Here is a 20,054-nt window from a genome sequence, read left to right as displayed (position 1 = left end):
AAATGGTGTACTTGATGATATGCCAATAAAAATTATTCAAACTGAAATACAAAGAGGAAAAAAGAGTGTAGGGAACAAAGAGTGTACCAGGGCTATGACATGATATCAAATAGTCTAACACACAGGTGATTGGGTCCCAGAGAGAGAAGAGAGAAAGTACAGGACAGAATAAATATTTGAAGAGATAATAGCTGAGAATTTTCCAGTATTAATGAAACACAACAGTGATCCCAGAAGCTCTGAGAACCCCAGGGATGGGAAGGAAATGACAGTTAATACCAGATGGGATGTCTACTAAAGCCAACCCTGATCTCTTGTTGCCCCCCTAAAGACCTACAGCCTATGAACAAGGCCAATCTCATGGCTATTTATCACAGCAGATGGCTTAGAGCGCAGACACACCTCGTTTTATTGTACTTTGCTTTATTTTGATTTTTTTTTACAAATTGTAGGTTTGTGGCAACCCCGCCTTGAGCAAGTCCTTAGGTGCCATTTCTTCAACATCATATGCTCACGTCATGTCTCTCTGTCATGTTTCAGTGATTTTCACAACATTCTTAACTTTTTCATGATTATTGTATCTGTTATAGTGATCTCTAATCAGTGATCTTTGATGTAACTATTGCATTAATAATTGTTTGGGGGCATCACGAATTGTGCCCATATAAGATGACAAACAATCTATAAATGTTGTATGTGTTCCGACTGATACACCAACCAGCTGTTCCTCCATCTCTCTCCCTATCGTTGGGCCCTACAACAGCCTATAAGTGTTCGAGTAAAATGAAGAGTTGCATCTCTCACTTTAAATCAACAGCTTGGTGAAAAAGGCATGTGGGAAATCAAGATAGACCAAAAGCTTAGCCACTTGCTCAATTTGCCAAGTTATGAACGCAAAGAAAAGGAAAAGCTCTTAAAAGGAAATTAAAGTGCAACTCTGGTAAATATGCAAAAATGAAACAGCCTTATTGTTAACATGGAGAAAGTTTTAGTGGTCTAGATAGAAAATGAGACCAGCTACAACATTCCCTTTTTTCCAAAGCCTAATACAGAGCAAGGCTCTAACTCTCTTCAATTCTATAAAGGCTGAGAGAGGAGTGAAGAAGCTACAGAAGAAAAGTTGGAACCAAAAGTTGGTCCATGAGGTTTAAGGAAAGAAGCCATCTCCATAACATAAAAGTGAAAGGTGAAGCAGCAAGTGCTGATGTAGAAGATGTAGCAAGTTATCCAGAAGACCGAGAAGCAAAGAGAATTGATAAAGGTGGCTACGCTAAACAACAGATGTTCAATGTAGACAGAACAGCCTTCTATTGGAAGAAGATGTCATTTAGAACTTTCATAGCCAAAGAAATCAATGCCTGGCTTCCACGCTTCAAAGGACAGGCTGAATCTTGTTAGGGGCTAATGCAGCTGGTGACTTTAGGTGGAAATCCGTGCTCCTTTACTACTCCAAAAATCCTAAGGCCATTAAAAATTATGCTAAACCTACTCTGCCTGTGCTTTATAAATAGAACAACAAAGCTGGATGACAGCGCATATGTTTATAACATGGTTTACTGAATGTTTTAAGCCTACTGCTGTTGGGGGAAAAAAAGATTCCTTTCAAAATATATCCCTGTTTATTGATAATACACCTTGTCACCCAGGAACTCTGATGGAGATATACAAAAAGATTCATGTTTTTTTCATGCCTGCTAACACAATATTCATTCTGCAGCCTTTGGATCAAGGAGTAATTTCAACTTTCAAGTCTTATTATTTAAGAAGTACATTTGTATTTAGCATAATTTTTAATGGCCCTTAAGGGGAAAAAATTATATGTTTGGTTATTCTTATTTTATATATCAACATTTCATGGTATTGTATAAAGAACCAAAAAAAAATACTTCTAGACATTCTACCAGCGGAAAAAGTGAAAGACAACTCATTTACATTATTTGTTTTATTCTCAAAATACTGCTACAAAATGGATATTTTTGCCTCCACTTTACAGATAAGAAAATTGAACACTGAAGACAGTAGGTCACTTCATGAAGATCTCACAAGTGTGAACTTGTGGAGCTGAATTTCTTTCAGACTCCAATTCCAAAACCCAGGGAGAAAAGGAAAGTAAGAAAAAGGATGTCAAAGATAAACTTTACCAAATTGCCTCAAGCGCTGGTTGCAGAAATCACTTGTGCAAACGAAATCACTGGAGCCTTCTTTGTCACAGTGTCGTCTACATCTAAAAATGCCATGATTCCGCATGAGTTAAGCCCCTGATCACACTTTAAAAATAAACATAAAGAAATAATTATACCCCTATAATTTGTAATCTGACTACAAATAAAGGCTTAGAGGAGCTTAAAGGATTATTCAGAGCAGGGCCTCTGCTGGCCCTAACAGAACGTCTGTGCTACTTAGAAAGGGTCCTTCTTCAAGACAGTTTACTATTATCACATGATATCGCTATTGGTAAAATCAGGGACTTTACTTCCACCCACCAGGATATTATAATACACACAGAGACATGCAGTGCCTTTGGTGTGCACCCCCCCCAGTCAGGCATAACCTATGCAACCACTTGGGTGGCCCTGATTCAGGACATGTGAGCAGGGAAATTTAGCTAAGTGTTTCCTTTGATAACGGCCAATATTATGGAGTACCCGTATCATCTAACGTTTATACATAAAGCGTTCAGGTTTTTCTATTATAATGCAGTATACACGTTCCTGAAAAGCATCACTTTCCGCAAAATTTTGCAGTAATACTAACACAGTTCATGGTGAAGATAGAGTTAGGAGCAGATCATTCAAAACTTATGCAACTTTCTAAGCACAACATTTTTTTAAAAGTTTAAAATAGCATATTTTTAAAAGGTGACTACTACCTAATAATTAAAGAAATGATAGTTTATGTGTGGTTTGCCTCCTTCTAAATCATGTAAAGGAAATACTATAGAAAACACAGAACTTTTTCTTTTTTAAGTGTGGAGTTTGCTTGACTCCAAGAAAGGATGGAGGCTTCTTGCAGAGACAATATGTACGAAAGTCAGAAAGAACCGTGCAAATAATCAGTTCCGGCCAGATAGTGTGGTCAAAACCAACCCACAGGGAAGACTGGGCAGGCGGTTAGGCTGCATCATCCACAGCCCTGAACACCCTCACAATCTGCTGTGTCCAGGGCTTCAATATACTTATGTTCAGCTACTGCTATTTGATGGTACAAATCATGAACATGTGGGAAAAAACCTCACATGAACCAACATAGTAACTTCATTATCCTAACAGTATTTCCTCATTTACCAATATGAATAAGCCAATTCACATCACACAAACACATGTTGTAGCAGGACAAATGTATTATCCTCATTTACAAATGAGGAAACAGGTATAGAAAGACTGAGAAGCTTGGAACTCAAACTCTTAATCACTTTGCTAAACTGCTTCTTTGGGGTTTCATAGATGGTTTTATAAATGCACTTTTCCTTTGTATCAAAGCACACATAATAGGTGCTCAGGAAATAGCAATTGGATGAATGACTTGAATTTTTCATATACTGACTTACCTCCCATTCCACCCCCAGATCCAGTACTACAAGAATGCACCAGGGGAACTCGTAAGGACCTTATTTATAACAGTTGGTTAGGACAGATGAAAACCCTGCATGGATCTTCTCCTCCATACATTCTAAGTACAGAGAGAACATTCATTACAGTCAATAGGTCCTCCTGGCTTGGAAAAATAATCTAGTGATATTACTGCAGATCCAAGAGCAAAATTCCAATATTACAGCAGGTCTAATATAGAGCTTAATAATTCTCTTAGAAATTGGTACTCCATAATCTCTTCACATACTCATATGTGAAAATATCTTCTGATGTAAGGTTAATAGGTGTTGCTGTTCATTCTCTGCCTCACAGAAATGACTCCTGGGAAGTAGGAAATCACCTATCTATCTCACAGCTGCTTTACACACACCAAAGTATTGTGTTGATTTGAAGGCAAGATGTGCTACAATAGCCGACGCCCTAATCCTTCCATCTATGTTGATGCCTGTCTTTTATGTTTAGACACAGCACACATTGTACAGCAAAAAGAAGGAGAAGCAATATATACAGTCATTCATTATAGCCCATGTGTTTATTTTGTTTTTAAGAAAATATTTGCTATATTTTTCAAATAGTTCATCAGTTTATTTGCCTGATTAGTTTCTTACTTTGATCTTACATAAAAAAAAAATTATATTTCAAGTTTAACGTGTAAAAATTCAAAAGGTTACATCCATGTGTTCAAATGAACTCTTTACACTTTGAGCAGTCTAGGAGATTTTTGTTTCCAAGTTTTAAAAACATGCTTTAGTCTTTAAAACTAATTTTAATTTTCTAATTACAAATATAAATCTATATAAACCAACACTTGCCTCCCACGAACACCTGATCCATTTCTAACTCTGAAAGTCTATATTTCAGAGGTAGCATTATCCTGATAATATCCCCATACTGGCATTTACAAAACAAAATAGGTAACAAATTTTCTTGTTAAATTTATAGCTAGATTTTGCAGTTTCAAACTGAACATGTTAAGTGTTTTTTAATTAAAATGAGAGAATTTCGCAACACACACACACACACACACACACACACACACACCACTATCACCACTACCGCCAACTATGCCCTACAAAAGGTTGCCATGAAATAGTCTTCACCTTTTTGCACTCCTCTGCCTCACAACATCATTCTGATTGATGCAGAAAAAGAGGTCATGGAAAGCCATTCTACTGAATCTTCTTCCGATTTATGAGCATACTTAGCCATTTCACAAGGGATTGGATTTTCAAGCACACAGGTCAGTTGAGTTCGAGACTGGCTCCATGATGCTCTGCATAGTAATCGCACATTTCTAAGTTGTATCGTTTGCCAAGAAAAATCTGAGTCTCTGCAGAGCTGAGACTTTAAGACTGCATAAGCAGAATCAGAAGGATGACCAAACATTTTTTAAATCTGTTTTCGGCAAATTAAGCAGCTATTTTACATTTATCTTCTAAGGAGGTAGAATAACATAGTGGCTAAGAATACCAGTTTGGGGGACACACTGTCAGTTTAGCCACCTGCCTGGTGGGTGGGGTTAAGCATATTAATTAAGCTCTCCAAGTTTTATATCGAGAAAATGAGGAATCAAAGTCAGTAATATATTTAAAACATTTAGCACAGTGGCTGGCAATAGTAAGCATTCGATAACTTTTATTTATTAAGAAAGCACACAGGAAGTCACAAGTCTTTGTTAATTTACACAGTATATTCAGAATATTGGAAAGTAACTCTTAGAATCATCCTGCAGCTTGTATACAGCCAAGGGTTAGACACAGCCTGAAGAAAGTTCGGTTAGTTCAGGTTGAGGACTAACCTAAAATTCTGGAAGGGCAATCAATGAAAGTTTTATACATTGTGATTTTATTCTCTGTAACTTTCCTTATATTTAGAATTTTTCCACAGAATGATCCAAAGGGCTTGCAATTAGTGAGAAAGGTTTTTATAACCCAAATATTTACAATTACATTAAATATTTCTAGGTATAGAAATCATAGAAACTCTAGATGTACATAGATATTTGAAATATCACTACAAAAATTAAAACTGATGCATTGAAGATTTTCAAACTAGCCATCATCAAACTCTTCAGGCAGCCATCATGCCAGGACATTTAATGGTATAAATATATAAAGACACCATGATTCAATGGAATGTATGAACTTTATTAAGAATTTAGTATGTGTCAAGCTTTGTGCTAGGAATTGAAAAGCATAACATTAAATTCTAACCTTCAAAGAGTTCATAATCTAAAAAAGGAAACAAACAAATTCAAATGCAACTAGTAAGTACTATATTGGAGACATGTTTAAATAAACAGGGGAAGCTGAAAGAGAGACAAATGTTTGAGGTGATAGATATCCTAATTACTCTGATTTGATCATTACACATTGTATATGTGTACTGAAATATCATTCTGTACTCCCTAAGAAAAGTAACTAGAATAAACAATGACTTTGAAATATATATATAAATATTTTAAAGCTTTGGTTACAAAGGTAAACACCAGAAAAACAATACGAAACTGCCAAATTATCAGAAGACATACACAAAGTAAAATAAACATAGATCATTTATAGAGAAAGATTTAAAAAGAAAAATCAAAAGAAGCCAAAGAAACAGAAAGCATAACATAAAGCATTATACCAGAACTAAGTGCAATCATTATTAAAGTCTAACCAATACAAATAGGCTGAAATAATCTATTAAAATGCAAAAAAGGAGGGGCGGAGCAAGATGGCGGACGAATAACACCGCCAGACAGAGGGTCTCTGCAGAAAAGACAGATTCTAGCAGAAACTAGAGGAAAGAAGCAAGAAGACGAGCATACAGCGGACAAGGGCCGGAAGAAGGGGTACCTGAGACCCCGGGAGACTCCACGGGAGGAGGCTGCGGAGGAGAACTGGAGGCTGAGACCACCGGAGCAGCCCGGAGACCAGCGGCAAGGGTAGGTGGATCTGCTGTTTCCCCTCCCCTGCATTCGGGACTGCTGGTGGGCTCCCCAGCGGGTGGAGAGACCTGCGGACACCAGCCAAGAGACTGCCGCCGCCTGCCAATGGTGAGCCTGTAGCAGACGTGGCACCAGGTTCCCAACTTCCTCCGGACACCTCCGTGTGCACGGACCCGAGCCGCGCGGCAGGCGCCATATTGCCTCCTCCCCCCCTCCGCCGACCCTACCCGCGGCTGCCCAGAGAGACAATACAGCCACCAGCCGGAGGCACCTCCAGGGAACGGGACCTTCCCGTTTGGGACCCCGCCCGCCCTCCCAGGTGCTGCTGGCACCGTGTTCCCAGGAAAACGGTGCCGACTCAGAGGCTGAGAGACATAGACCCAGCTTGGAGTCCCTGTGGGTGAATTAGGACCGGAAATCCTCTCCCTGGTGGGAATACAGTTTGAACTCTGGGACCCAGAGGTCGGACCTGCAGACCAGATCCCCTGCACCGAGGGCTAGCATTGCCCGGGGCACAGAAGGGTTATACGTGAACAGCCTACTGAGGTCTGTGTGCCTCCAGGGGTGGATCGGTGTCCTAGAGGGCAACCCTCCTCCCAGGAGGAGGCCGTGCACCCAACCCAGGTGGCATTCCTGTGCAGGGAACCTCCCCGCCGGCATCACAGTCCGGGGAGGCCTGGTGGCTTGTGGTCTGGCCTGCTGGCAGAGGCCCAGGAGTAGCTGCGGAGTTGGGGAGGGTGGAAAGAAGCGAGGCCTGCTGCAGACTGAGGGTCTCAGACAGCCCAACCCCCACACCCAGACTTTCTGGCTGAGCGGGACCATTCCAGCCCCGCCCTGACAGCAGAGAACAGAACTTTGACCCCTGCTAACGGCCTGAGGGCAGGCTTACCCAACCCAGCTCCGCCCAGAACGAGAGCTGATAACAGGACTCAAAATCAACACCATAGCCTGTTCCTCCAAGCAAACGCCACCTACTGACAGGGACGGCATCTTGCACAGCCTTTCCACGGCACCCACTGACTCAATATACAGGGAGTGGTCCAATTTCACCCACAGGCACTACCTAATGCCTCAGAAACTAAACAAGGTGTGTGAATACCCAAACAATAACCTAAGGAAAGAAACAACAACTGATCGACATGGGAAGAAATCAGCGAAAGAACTCAGGAAATATGAAGAACCAAACGGAAAACACACCCCCAAAGAGGAGCACCAGCCCCCTAGAAATGGACTCCGACCAAAATCAGGCAACCAATATGACAGAAGAGGAATTTCGTATGTGGAACATAAGAACACTCACCCAGCTGCAACAACAACTCAACAACCAACACCAAGAAACCACAAAAAGTCTCCAGGATATGAGAAAAGAAATAGACACATTGAAGAAAAGTGTAACCGAACTCCTGGAAATGAAGAATCAATTCAAGGAACTACAAAATACAGTGGAAAGTCTCAAGAACAGGGTAGATGAAGCAGAAGAAAGAATCTCAGAGCTTGAAGATAACACCCTCCAATTAAATAAATCACTCACAGAAATAGAGCAGAGAAACAAGAGAAAAGAGCAAAGCCTACAAGAGCTGTGGGATTATGTGAAGAAACCTAATATGAGGGTCATAGGGTTACAGGAAGGGGAAGAAGACAACACTCAAGGGTTGGACAAGCTGTTTGAAGATATAATAGAGGAAAATTTCCCAGGCCTTGCTCAAAATCTTGATATACAAGTTCAAGAAGCTCAGAGGACCCCTGGGAGATTCAACGCAAACAGGAAGACGTCACGACATGCAGTCATCAGACTGACCAAAGTATCAACTAAAGAGGCCCTTCTAAGAGCTGTAAGACAAAAGAAGCAAGTAACATACAAGGGAAAGCCAATTCGAATAACATCAGACTTCTCTAATGAGACTTTACAAGCAAGGAGAGACTGGGGCCCCATTCTCACTCTTTTGAAACAAAACAATGCCCAGCCTAGAATATTATTCCCTGCAAAACTAAGCTTCGTATATGAAGGAGAAATAAAAACATTCTCAGACAAGCAAAGGCTCAGAGAATTCACCAAGACAAGACCAGCCCTACAAGAAGTACTTAAAACAGCGTTATGCACGGAACATCATAATAATAACCCACGAATATAAAAACAACCAAAACCCAAAGATATTAAAGGCCAGATATTACAATGGCTCAAGACAGAAATCATAGCAACAACATCCAACCCAACAGAATGATCAGTAATCTACCTTACCTATCAGTTCTCTCAATAAATGTGAATGGCTTAAACTCTCCACTCAAGAGACATAGGCTGGCTGAATGGATAAGAAAATACAGGCCAAGTATATGCTGTCTTCAGGAAACACATCTAACCTGCCAGGATGCATATAGACTAAAAATCAAAGGGTGGAGATCAATATTCCAAGCAAATAGAAGCCAAAAGAAGGCTGGTGTGGCAGTTCTAATTTCAGACGATTTAGTTTTTAAACCAACAAAAGTAGTAAAAGACAAAGAGGGTCATTATATAATGGTGAAGGGCACAGTCCAACAAGAAGAGATAACAATTTTAAATATATATGCACCCAACTTAGGTGCACCCAGATTCATAAAGCAAACCTTACTGGAGCTAAGCAAATGGATTAATAGCAACTCCATAATCGCCGGAGATTTCAACACCCCACTGACGGCACGAGACAGATCCTCCAAACAGAAAATTAATAAAGAAATAATGGACTTAAACAAAACTCTAGAACAATTGGGTCTGACAGACATCTACAGAACATTCTACCCAAAATCCACTGAATATACGTTCTTCTCATCAGCTCACGGGACATTCTCTAAGATTGACCATATCCTAGGACACAAAGAAAATCTCAAGAAATTTAAAAAAATAGAAATCATACCATGTACCTTCTCAGATCACAGTGGAATAAAACTAGAAATCAACCCTAACAGAAACTCACATTTCTACACAAAAACGTGGAAATTAAACAATCTCCTACTAAATGATTACTTCGTAAATGAAGAAATCAAGACAGAAATAAAAAACTTCTATGAAGAAAACGACAATGGAGAGACAAGTTATCAACTCCTCTGGGACACAGCTAAAGCAGTTCTGAGAGGAAAGTTTATCTCCATAAATGCCTATAACCAAAAGACAAGAAGATCACAAATAGACAATCTAATGAAACGACTCAAAGAGCTGGAAAAAGAAGAACAGACCAACCCCAAACCCAGCAGAAGAAGTGAAATCAACAAGATCAAATCAGAACTAAACGAAATTGAAAACAGGAAAGCTATTCAGGAGATTAATAAAACAAAAAGTTGGTTCTTTGAAAAAATAAACAAAATTGACACGCCATTGGCTAAGCTAACGAAAAGCAGAAAAGAGAAATCTCTAATAAGCTCCATCAGGAATAAAAAAGGAGATATCACAACTGATCCCAAAGAGATACAAGATACAATTTATGAATACTACAAAAATCTTTATGCACACAAACTGGAAAATGTGGAGGAAATGGACAAATTTCTAGAAACACACAGCCTCCCTAGGCTCAACCAGGAAGAAATAGATTCCCTGAACAGACCAATCTCAACAGCTGAAATAGAAACAGCAATTAAAAATCTCCCTAAAAAGAAAAGTGCCGGTCCAGATGACTTCACACCTGAATTTTACCATACTTAAAAAGAAGAACTAGTACCTATCTTGCAGAAACTATTCCACAACATCGAGAAGAACGGAAACCTCCCCGACACCTTTTATGAAGCGAATATTACTCTGATACCAAAACCAGGAAAGGATGCAACAAAAAAAGAAAACTACAGACCAATATCCCTAATGAATATAGATGCAAAAATTTTCAACAAAATCTTAGCTAACCGAATCCAGACACTTATCAAAAAAATAATCCACCACGACCAAGTGGGCTTCATCCCAGGGATGCAGGGATGGTTCAACATACGTAAATCTATAAATGCAATTCACCACATAAACAGAAGCAAAAACAAAGACCACATGATTCTTTCAATAGATGCAGAAAAAGCTTTTGACAAAATTCAACACCCTTTCATGATACGAACACTTAAGAAAATAGGCATAGAAGGGACATACCTAAAAATGATACAAGCCATATATGACAGACCCATAGCCAACATCATACTGAATGGGGAAAGATTGAAATCATTCCCACTTAGAACTGGAACCAGACAAGGCTGCCCACTATCTCCACTTCTGTTCAACATAGTGCTGGAAGTCTTGGCTACAGCAATCAGACAGGAAAATGGAATCAAAGGTATCCAAATAGGGGCAGAAGAGATCAAACTTTCACTGTTTGCTGATGATATGATATTGTATCTAGAAAACCCCAAGGATTCAACCAAGAAACTCCTGGAACTGATCAATGAATTTAGTAAAGTCTCAGGATACAAAATTAATACACAGAAATCAGAGGCATTCATATACGCCAACAACAATCTAATTGAGAACCAAATCAAAGACTCAATTCCCTTCACAATAGCAACAAAGAAATTAAAGTACCTAGGAATATATTTAACCAAAGAGGTAAAAGACCTCTACAGGGAGAACTATGAAACACTGAGGAAGGAAATAGCAGAGGATGTAAACAGATGGAAATCCATACCATGCTCGTGGATCGGCAGACTCAATATCATCAAAATGTCTATACTACCCAAACTGATCTACAGATTCAATGCAATACCTATTAAAATCCCATCAGCATTCTTCACAGATATAGAAAAAATAATTTTACGCTTCGTATGGAACCAAAGAAGACCCCGAATATCAAGAGCAATTCTAGGCAACAAAAACAAAATAGGAGGCATTAATATGCCAGATATCAAATTATACTACAAAGCTGTAGTAATTAAAACAATATGGTATTGGCACAAAAACAGGAATATTGACCAGTGGAACAGATGTGAGAATCCTGATATAAAACCATCCTCATATAGCCATCTCATCTTTGACAAAGCAGACAAAAACATACGCTGGGGAAAAGAATCTCTCTTCAATAAATGGTGCTGGGAAAACTGGATAGCCACCTGTAGAAGGCTAAAACAGGACCCACACCTTTCACCTCTCACAAAAACCAACTCACGCTGGATAACAGACTTAAACCTAAGATATGAAACTATTAGAACTCTAGAGGAAAAAGTTGGAAACACTCTCCTAGACATCGGCCTGGGCAAAGAGTTTATGAAGAAGTCCCCAAAGGCAATCACAGCAGCAACAAAAATAAATAAATGGGACATGATCAAGCTACAAAGCTTCTGCACAGCCAAAGAAATAGTCATGAAAGTAAACAGACAACCTACAGAATGGGAGAAAATTTTTGCATCCTATGCATCCGATAAGGGACTGATAACTAGAATATACTTAGAACTCACGAAAATTAGGAAGAAAAAATCAAATAACCCCATTAAAAAGTGGGCAAAAGACTTGAACAGAAATTTTTCTAAAGAAGACAGAAGAATGGCCAACAAACATATGAAGAAATGCTCAACATCTCTAATCATCAGGGAAATGCAAATCAAAACCACAATGAGATATCACTTAACCCCAGTGAGAATGGCCTTTATCAAAAAATCTCCAAACAATAAATGCTGGCGTGGTTGCGGAGAGAGAGGAACACTCCTACACTGCTGGTGGGACTGCAAACCAGTTCAACCTCTGTGGAAAGCAATATGGAGATACCTTAAAGCGATACAACTGAATCTACTATTTGACCCAGCAATCCCATTGCTGGGCATCTACCCAAATGATCCAGTGACACTCTACAAAAAAGACACCTGCACTCGAATGTTTATAGCAGCACAATTCATAATTGCAAGGCTGTGGAAACAGCCCAAGTGCCCATCAATCCAAGAATGGATTAATAAAATGTGGTATATGTATACCATGGAGTACTATTCAGCTCTAAGAAACAATGGTGATATAGCACATCTTATATTTTCCTGGTTAGAGCTGGAACCCATACTACTAAGTGAAGTATCCCAAGAATGGAAAAACAAGCACCAGATATATTCTCCAGAAAACTGGTATTAACTGAGTAGCACCTAAGTGGACACATAGGTACTACAGTAATAGGGTATTGGGCAGGTGGGAGGGGGGAGGGGGGTGGGTATATACATACATAATGAGTGAGATGTGCACCATCTGGGGGATGGTCATGATGGAGACTCAGACTTTTGGGGGGAGGGGGGGAAATGGGCATTTATTGAAACCTTAAAATCTGTACCCCCATAATATGCCAAAATAAAAAAAAAATTTAAAAAAAAAATGCAAAAAAATTATTAATATATGCTGCATATAAGAGACTCACATAAAACAAAGTGACTTCTTACCCCACCACTAACATAAAACTAATTCCAGGTGAACCCAAAGTATAGCAAAGATTTAAATGTAAAAATTAAACTACAATAAACTAGAATTTTTAATAATACAATCTTTTTTTTTTTTTTTTTTTTTTTGAGACAGAGTCTCGCTTTGTTGCCCAGGCTAGAGTGAGTGCCATGGCGTCAGCCTAGCTCACAGCAACCTCAAACTCCTGGGCTCCAGCGATCCTTCTGCCTCAGGCTCCCAAGTAGCTGGGACTACAGGCATGCGCCAGCATGCCCGGCTAATTTTATATATATATATCAGTTGGCCAATTAATTTCTTTGTATTTATAGTAGAGACGGGGTCTCGCTCTTGCTCAGGCTGGTTTTGAACTCCTGACCTTGAGCAATACGCCCGCCTCAGCCTCCCAAGAGCTAGGATTACAGGCGTGAGCCACCGCGCCCGGCTTAATAATACAATCTTAAAGTGAGGAAGATCTCTGTAAAACCATAAAAGCTTGATAAATGTGTATATTATATATATATACATATATGTGTATATTATATATATATACATATATATGTATAACAAGAACTAAATACAATTTCAGTCTACATTGTCAAAACCTATCAAAAGATAAGTGAACATCTGGTGAAAATGCCTTCAATTCAAAATATAAAGTGATAATTTCTTTTGCTCCTATACCATAATCTAAGTGTGATAAATTGAATTATTTTTTTAAATATTCATTGTTCCTCCTGTGGGATGATTATACATCCCCACCCTGTTGAATGTAGATGGAGTCACCTTTGCTTTGACCAATGGGATATTGACAGAATTGACATGTGTCACTTCCAAGAAATATGTATTCTTTTTTTGTTTGGCTTTTTTTTTTTTTTGCTGGACACAAGATTTTTGAGATTCATTAATATTGTTGCGTATATCAGTATGTTCCTTGTTGCTGGTTAGTATTCTGTTATGTAATATACCACAATTTATTTATCTGTTCCACTGTTGATGAGCATTTGGGTTGTTTCTAGTTTAGGCTATTATAAATAATGCTGCTATGAACATTCTTATGCAAGTCTTTTTATGGACATGTGTTTTCAATTCTCTTGAGTAAATACCTAGGAATAGAATTACTGGGTCATAAGATAAACTTATGTTAAATTTTATAAGAAACTAGTTTTCCAAAGTGAGAGTTCCTATTGCAATACCTCATCATTAATATTTGTTGTTATCAGTCTTTTTAATTTTATCTATTTTCCTCAGCATGTTTAGCTTTTTATTATTGTGCTGCAGTTCTTTATATATTGTTTTCAGTGAAGTCAATTTCTTATTTTTGTTTCTATTACAGTTAGTGCTTTTCGCATCCTCTCTAAGAAATCCTTGCCTACCCCAAGATCATAAAGATATTGTAGATGCTTTTATTTTTATGGAAGAAGTTTTTCCTCTAGAAAATTTATGATTTTAGTTTTTATGTTAGGTTCATGCTTCATTAGATTAATTTTGGGCGCAGCATAAGATGAGTGTCAAGATTCATTTTTCCCTGTATATTTATCAGTTCTTACAGCGCTATTTGTTGAAAAGACTTTTCTTTCACCATTGAACTCAATTAAAATGAATTTGCCACCTTATCAAAAATCAATTGATTATACATTTATGTCTATTTATGGACTTTCTATTCTGTTCATGATCTATTTTTCTATCCTTGTGTCAATACCATTCTATCTTGATTACTATAGCCTTATAGTCATTCTTAAAATCAAATAGTGAAAGTTCTCTAATTTTATTCTTTTAATGCAAGATTCTTTTGGCTCCTCTAAGTTTGTTTTTTCTGTATAGTGAGAGAAAATTAATGATGCAAGAGAGGAGACAATTTTTCATGATATGTCCATGAGATTACCCACAATCAAGCATCACCTATACTAGACTTCATTATTTTAAAATTGTGTATCAATTTGATAGTTGGAATAGCTATTTCATTATTATAATAGCATCCCTTGATTTCCTAGGCATTTTACAGAGTTTTTTTGTTTTGTTTTTCATATTTCTTTATTGTAAAATTCTTTTAATGTTCTTTGCTTATTATTGTTATTATTATACCTTTGTACTGTGATTCCTTTTTCCTCTGATGGGAAAGACCAGACCACTCCTGGACTCTCTCTCGAATGGTGTCAGAATTCAAACCTTCTGAGGCCACAGCGAATAGTACAGTACAGCAGGAAAATTGTGCATTTGGAGAGCAAGTAGTTGGCAATACAGGTAGAAACCAACATGTGAAAGATATGGTATTGCATGAATAAGAAATTGCAGTGGAAAGCACCTGCAATGTGAAAACTGATGAGATGGGCAAGACTGGAGGCTAGAAGTTAAGTTAGCAGAAGTTATTGTAATAGTGAGAGAGAATAAGACCTTTAAAGGAAGCATATCCAAGAACATCCAAGAACAAAAACAAAAATCATAGCGAGCAAAGCCAACATCACAGGAACAGAAACAAACCTAGGGGCAATAGGGAGGCTGGAATAGGGTCAGCTAGGTGACTTAAGTCAGAATAAAGGAAAAGAGGGACAGAGGCCATTAAAAGAATTGATGATGAACCAAGTTAATTATGACCAAGTTCAGACACAGAGAGGATCTCAGGTCATCAGGGTTGAAATGAACAACTCCAGCCTCAGGAAGTGACTATAGCAAAGAACATGTATCTACGAATTATTCACAGTAAAAAACACTCAAAAAGAGTAACAAGGCAAAAATGCTTGTATATCAATTTTCAGAACAAATTTTGTCAACACAGCTAAGTATTATTTCAAAACTTCTTATTTTGGTTGGTTCCACATATAGATATATATTTTTTTTTTGCCCCCAGATCCTAAATAGACGGCATAGCTTATACAAATTGGACATGGGAAAGAAGAAAAGTGGAGGCTCAAATATGATACCAAATTACATGCTTGGTTGAGTGAATATGAAACTATCAATCAATGAATAGAGTTCAGAGGAAGTGTGTCTTGCTTTAATATAGGATAAAATGATGCATCAATATACATAAGTCAGGAAATAAATTGCAATAAATCAAAGAGAATTAGGGAAAAGCAGAGAACCCAAGAAAAGTGGTAAAGATGTAAGAAAGTTGTTATGAGAAATGGGAAAAGAAATTGATTAGAATTTAGTAAGAGCACTATTTATTGAAGGCTCAGATAAAGAAGGAATTTGCAGATGAATAATGAAGCCAATCATTGTGGCTTTGTAATATTCTCTAGCAGCATTCTTCAGATTAGGATTAACAATGAAGATAGTAGGAAAGTAAGCTCCAAGCTAAAATATATTGAATTCTGCAATTTTTGTGACTGTTTTAAGTCTTCTCTAACCAACCAGACTGTAAGTTCCTTGACAGTGGGGGACCTTGTGTGACACAGCTTCTAATGATTCACAGCTCCTATCTCAGCATCATGAACAAGCGAGTGCCTAATATGTACATACTAATAGATATGATAATGTTACTGGTACCTCTTTAAATGTGGACTATAATAGTGCTGAAAATGTCTAATGTCACAGGAAGTTTATTTGTTCATGCCTATCTCATGAACAGACATATCTTTCCTAATTTAATTGCACACATTATAGTCAAAGTTTTCGACTCCAAACAGAACAAAATTCCTACAACATAAAAAGTGCAGGCAAAGACTCTCTGAACCCTTTCTCAAGTATATGATAACAACTACTCAACCCCCTGGTAAATATGCCAATCAAAACATGTAACAGGTAAAGAAGAGATAGTAATTCCTATAGCCCATCACAAAATGGAAAAAAATAAGTGATGAACAGAGAGACCCAGAGATTGAACAAAAGAAACTCAGAAGAGAGAAGCAGAGCTTTTTTTTTGTTTTTTTAACCAGGGCATGAGCGGTTGTTTGGGCCAGACGTTTCTCCGGTGGAAGTTGTCCTCCTGCTGCCCAGCCCAGTGGGTGACTGAATTACGCAGGTATGAAGATTATCTTCCAGGTTTTGTATAAAAGTCCCCAGATATTTCAAGTGGTCATTTTGGAATTACAATATTTTTGGATAACTTTACCCCAGAAGTTTATAAAATTGGTAAGAATCATCTCTAAAGTGAATTGATAGTAGCGGACAATTCAACAAGCTACTTAAAAAGAGACAGGCATTTCTTCAGTATTTTAGTTCAAACAGATTACATAGCTGGTTAAAACGATTCAGCTGGTGGTATTTTTTGCCTTTCCCCCTAGCCTACTCTTCTGTTGTTGGTGTTCTCCACCCAAAACTGTAAGATACGTTTGATTTGTGTACTGAGTAGTTTCAGCAGTTTCAAATGACTGTTTAAATATTGTTGAAGTTTCATGGCAGTTTATTTTTACCTGTATTAAAAGTTCTAGGAATTTTTAACCTCAGCCCTTTTTGAGTCACAATGGGGCAGCTTTTCTAAATGAAGACATTGACATTAAAAGAATACAAAGAGGTTTGGTTTTTCATTTGTTTTTTTTTTGTTTTTTTTTTTTTCATTTTATCTATGTGGAAATTTATGATGTTGCAGTTTCCGGGCAGCATGGTAGTACTGAGATAGTTACCTGTGCCTCTGTATATGCTGCTCTTCAGATATAAAATTTTCTTTTTGTCTTTGCTTTTTGGCTCATAAATTGGATATTTCATCTGGAATGGATAAGTACATGGCAGTACATGGGATAGTAAATAAGACTTTGACCTTAAATCCAAGGAATTTGGTTAATTCTGCAGATAGCCATTTGAAAACTTTAAAACAGAGGTATAGATAGGCGACTAGAAGTAGCTCTACATCAAATAGTCATACGCCAAGTATCTTGAAAGGACTTGGATATTATTTCAGAGGATACAAAATTAAAAACAATTGGAAAACAAAGATGGCAGAGAAAAAAATAACATCTTTCTGTGCAGTCCTGTTAGAATTTGGACTTGCCATGAGATATTGAAGCTTTGCATCTCTGAGTTGGAAAGACTGGAGCTAAATGACCCCGCATGACTTTGCTCCAGCCTAGCTTAATTTTCCTGCTCCACCATTGTCAACAAATTCATCATTGAATTTTGAGAAGCATTCTGAAAACTTCTCATGGGCAGAAAATTGTTATGATGTGAATCATCAACAACACAGCTCTTCAGATGGTTTTGGTTCTGGTATTGCACGTCCTAATGGAGGTAACTTTGGAAGGAAAGAAAAAAATGGATGGTGTACACATGGAACAAATCGCACTGAAAATATAAATCATCAAGAGGGATTCCATGGTAGAAGTTCCTACTCTCGTAGCAGTATTTTCCATTCTGAAAAAAGCCAAAAACTATATGAAAACAACATACCTGACAATAAAACCAGGAGGAAAGAAGATGAGAGAGAATCCAAACCATTTGAGCCCGGGGATTTTCCATCTATAAATCCTGACTATGAAAGAGAAACAAATCAGAATAAATCTTAAGCTACAGGAGTATGGGAATATCCTCCAAATCCTAAGCCTAGAGCTCCGAGTATGCTGGTTATCAAGAAAGGTAATACAAAAGACTCACAGCTGCCTAGATTTCACATAGTAGGAAATCTTCAGTCAAAACCAGTCAAGAACAGAACTGGTCCAAGTGTTTATAAAGGTTTAGTCCCTAAACCTGCTGTTCTACCTACAAAACCTACACAATGGAAAAGCCAAACTGAAGAGAAGAAAAGTGGGACTTTTTTCCCTCATGAGTCTACATATGGTGTTGGCAACTTCAATGCCTTTAAATCAACTGCCAAGAATTTTAGTCTGTCAACAAATTCAGTGAAAGAGTGTAATTGCTCAAATTCCTCTTCATCTGTTGGCAAGCTTAATCAGCAGCCTCGAACCAAACTGACACAAACGCACACTGATAAGAAGAGCAAATTTCTGAAAGCATTGAAAAGAGACAGAGTAGAAGAGGAACACGAAGATGAAAGTCATGCTGGCTCAGAGGAGGATGACGGCTTGTTTAATTTACATAACAGCAACAGTACTCACCAAGAAAAGGATGTAAACGGAAAGTCTGATAAAAATGAAGTTCCATGAGAGAACGGCAATGGCTTGGTGGTTTTCCAACAGATCGTGCGGTGTTCAACCTTCACACAAACCAATGTTCTTTCAAATTCACTTGAGGCAGAACACAGATTGTTAAAAAGAGATGGGCTGGCAGGAAGACAGTGGAAATGATGAAACATGTACAAGCCTTAAGTGAGGATGAAACAAGAGAATTTCGAGTTATCAGTGAACAGTTACAGGAGAATGATCTGAGAAAACAAGAAAAATGGTGTCTTGAAAAATGGCCGAATCTGTGACTTCACATTTGGACCTTGGAAAAACAGCACTTTGAACCCCACAATTGAGAATGATGACACAGAGACAAGTAGACAGATGACGATAATATGTGAAGGATGTCCTAACAGCTTTGGAAATGTAAGTGTGATACAATCTCTCATACGGTTTGGGGTGAACTGTAAAAATGGAGACCTATAATGTATGTAGTGACATACTCCATTAAAAGACGATCTTTGAGGGGACTTCAATATGAAGAAAACTACAGAAATGAGACACAATGAATAGGAAAGTTCTGAAAATAATTCTGACTTTACTCAGCACTGCAAAACCTCCACTCCACCTTGCTCAGGGCCTCTTAAGCAAACTATCTTAATGTAAGTAGAAGGTAGAAAATGAAGATCTATGAAACCAGTGTATAAAACAGAGATGGCAAGGAGTTACTCTATTTTTAATCAAGTTATTATTAATAGTACAGAAGTTTTAATATATTATAAAGTCATTTTTAGTGAAATGTACTACAAGAATACTAATAACTACACTGCTGTACTTTTTAAATGCCACGATATTTATAAGCAGCACATAGGAGATTTTTATGAAGCATTGGATATATTCTAAGTCAATTATAAAGTACAGAAGTTGGTACCAATCAATTTTCGAAAATAGTTGTTAATGGATCCTTCCCCTTCTCCTTCTAATATACTAGATATCGCCTTCTTTGGCAAACAATAGCAATTATTATTGCAATGATTTTCAACCCCAACTTGCACTGAAATCACCTGCAAATTTTTTTTAAATATTGGTGCTGGACCTTCACCCTCAGATAATCTTATTTTGTGGAACTCATGTGGAGCCTGGGAATATTTCTACATTTTTCCATAGGAGATTCTGAGGCACTGCTAGAGACA

At 37.9% G+C, this 20,054-nt stretch overlaps 1 pseudogene; it reads left to right on the top strand.

The window, feature by feature from the left end:
- The first annotated feature begins 17,844 nt into the window (after positions 1-17,844).
- LOC105881730 (vasculin pseudogene) lies at positions 17,845-19,347 on the top strand (annotated as a pseudogene).
- The last annotated feature ends 707 nt before the right edge of the window (positions 19,348-20,054 follow it).

The sequence above is a fragment of the Microcebus murinus genome, chromosome 15 (genome assembly GCF_040939455.1).
Source record: "Microcebus murinus isolate Inina chromosome 15, M.murinus_Inina_mat1.0, whole genome shotgun sequence".
NCBI classification, from domain to species: domain Eukaryota; kingdom Metazoa; phylum Chordata; class Mammalia; order Primates; family Cheirogaleidae; genus Microcebus; species Microcebus murinus.
This window is presented reverse-complemented; position numbering and strand designations above follow the sequence as displayed.